The following is a 3,027-nucleotide window of genomic DNA, read 5'->3' on the forward strand; positions in this document are numbered from 1 at the left end:
ATGGAGGTTTGATGTCCTTGCTGTTATAGTTGTTGCTCCCTCCCTTTCCCCCCAAAATGGTGTCATTCAGTATACATATCAACTGTAATCTTCCTGTATAACCACCCTTCCAAACACATAAGGTTTCCAGATTCAATTCAGCACATATTTGTTAGTCAGTGTAGAAGTGTGGTAAAGTACCACACATTTGTCTTAAAGTAAATAAATAATAGATTTAGTTCCTTTCCACCGTTTTCCCCAACCACATGGTAGCATATATATGAGTCACTTAGCCCCTGTGAACCTCAAATTTTGTATCTATAAAAGTAGAGGTAATAACATGTCTGATTCATAGGGTCATTGTGTAACTCCAATGATATGGTGAATGGAAAGTATTTGCAAACTTTAAAACACTTTTTGATCTTCCAGAGAAGGCTCCCACACCACCACTGCAGCCATGTCTCTTGTAATCCCCAAGAATTTCCAGCACATTTTGAGAGTGCTCAACACCAATATTGATGGATGGTGGAAAATAGCTTTTGCCATCACAGCCATCAAGGGTGTGGGTTGAAAATATGCCCACGTAGTACTGAGAAAAGCAGACACTGACTTCACCAAGAGGGCTATTGAGCTCACTGAAGATGAGGTGAAGCGTGTGATCACCATTATGCAGAATCCCCGCCAATACAATATTCTAGACTGGTTCCTTAACAGGCAGAAGGATGTAAATGTTAGAAAATATAGCCAGGTTCAGGCCAACAGTCTAGACAATAAGCTTTGCGAGGATCTGGAGAGATTGAAGAAGATTTGGGCACATCATGGGCTATGGCATTTCTGGAGTCTCCGAGTCTAGGGCCAGCACACCAAGACCACAGGCCCCAGGAGTCTCACTGTGGGTGTGTCCAAGAAGTAGTAAACATCTTCACTGGCTGCCTTGTCTATTAATAGTTTCTATAGAAAAAAAACAACCTTTAAAATATTTTAAAATGTCAATTATTAATTATTAATAAGCATTTGCCACATTCATCATACTTACACAAATGAAATTCAGTCATTCTTGAAGCATTGTATTGATTAGAGTTTCATGAGGAAAAAGGAATCTGAACTACTTCTATCCCCTGAAAGGAGGCTAGTACATACTTTCTTTTTTTTTTTAAATTAATAAAGTATTTTTTTTCCCATTACATGTAAAGATAGTTCTCAACTTTTGTTTATATGAGCTTTCCAATTTCAGATTTTTCTCCCTCCCTCCCCTCCGTCCCACCTGCCCTAGAAAGCAGGTAATCAGATATAGGTTATATATATATATATATATATATATATATATATATATATATGCATAACATTAAACATATATCTGCATTAGTCATGTTATAAGAGAAAAATCAGAGCAAGGAAGAAAAACCTCAAAATAGAAAAACATCATCACTAAAAACAAAAGAAATAGTATGGTTCATTCTGCATCTATACTGCACAGTTCTTTTTTTTTTTTCCTGGATTTGGAGATCCTCTTCTATCATGAGTTCCCTGGAACTCTTCTGTACCATTGCATTGGTGAGAAGAATATAGTACATCAAAGAAGATCAACAATCAATGTTGATGATACTGTGCACAATGTTCTCCTGGTTCTGCTCATCTCACTCATCATCAGCCCATGCAAGACCCTCCAGGTTTCTCTGAACTCCTCCTGCTCATCGTTTCTTACAGCACAATAGTATTCCATTGTATTCATATACCACAACTTGTCCAGCCATTCCCCAATTGATGGGCATCCCTTCAACTTCCAATTCCTTGCCACCACATAAAGAGCAGCTATAAATATTTTTGTACAGGTGGGTCCCTTTCCCCTTTCCATGATTTCTTTAGGCAAAAGACCCAAAAGTGGTATTGCTAGGTCAAAGGGTATGCACAGCTTTATCGCCCTTTGGGCATAATTCCAAATTGCTCTCCAGAATGGCTGGATCATTTCACAGTTCCACCAACAATACATTAGTGTTCCAATTTTTCGACAGCTTCTCCAACATTTATTATTTTCCTTTTTTGTCATTTTAGCCAATCTGATAGGTGTCAGGTGGTATCTCAGAGTTGTGTTAATTTGCATCTCTCTAATCATTAGAGATTTAGAGCATTTTTTCATATGAGAATAGATAGCATTGGTTTCTTCATCAGATAACTGCCTGTTCATATCCTTTGACCATTTCTCAATTGGGGAATGACTTGGATTCTTATAAATTTGATTTAGTTCCCTATATATTTTAGAAATGAGGCCTCTATCAGAAGTACAGGCCATAAAAATTGTTTCCCAGCTTTCTGCCTCCCTTCTAATTTTGGATGCATTGCTTCTGTTTGTACAAAATTTTTTTAATTTAATGTAATCAAAATCATCCATTTTGCATTTTATAATATACTCTATCTCTTGTTTGGCATAAACCATTTTCCTTTCCAAAGATCTGATAGGTAGACTATTCCTTTCATTCCTAATTTACCTATGGTATCAGCTCTTATGTCTAAATCGTGTATCCATTTTGACCTTATCTTAGTATAAGGTGTAAGATGTTGGTCTATGCCTAAATTTCTGCCATACTATCTTCCAATTTTCCCAGCAGTTTTTGTCAAATACTGAGTTCCTATCCCAGAAGCTAGAGTCTTTGGGTTTATCAAACATTACATTACTAGTGTCATTTACTACTGCATTTCCTGTGCCTAGCCTATTCCATTGATCCTCCACTCTATTTCTTAGCCAGTACCAGATAGTTTTGATGACTGCCGCTTTATAGTAAAGCTCCAGGTTTGGTACCACTAACTCACCTTCCTGTGAATTTTTTTTTTCATTATTTCCCTGGATATTCTTGATTTTTTATTTTTCCAGATGAATTTTGTTATTATTTTTTCTAGCTCTATAAAATAATTTTTAGGTAGTCTGATTGGTAAGGCACTGAATAAGTAAATTAATTTAGGCAGTATTGTCATTTTTACTATATTAGCTCTCCCAAGTATTTTATATTATCTAGCATTACTTTAAATGGAATTTCTCTTTCTATTTCTTGC

At 36.2% G+C, this 3,027-nt stretch overlaps 1 pseudogene; it reads left to right on the top strand.

The window, feature by feature from the left end:
- The first annotated feature begins 436 nt into the window (after positions 1–436).
- LOC122732677 lies at positions 437–892 on the top strand (annotated as a pseudogene).
- Positions 893–3,027: the final 2,135 nt, after the last annotated feature.

Source organism: Dromiciops gliroides, chromosome 6 (genome assembly GCF_019393635.1).
Source record: "Dromiciops gliroides isolate mDroGli1 chromosome 6, mDroGli1.pri, whole genome shotgun sequence".
In the NCBI taxonomy this organism is placed as follows: Eukaryota; Metazoa; Chordata; class Mammalia; order Microbiotheria; family Microbiotheriidae; genus Dromiciops; species Dromiciops gliroides.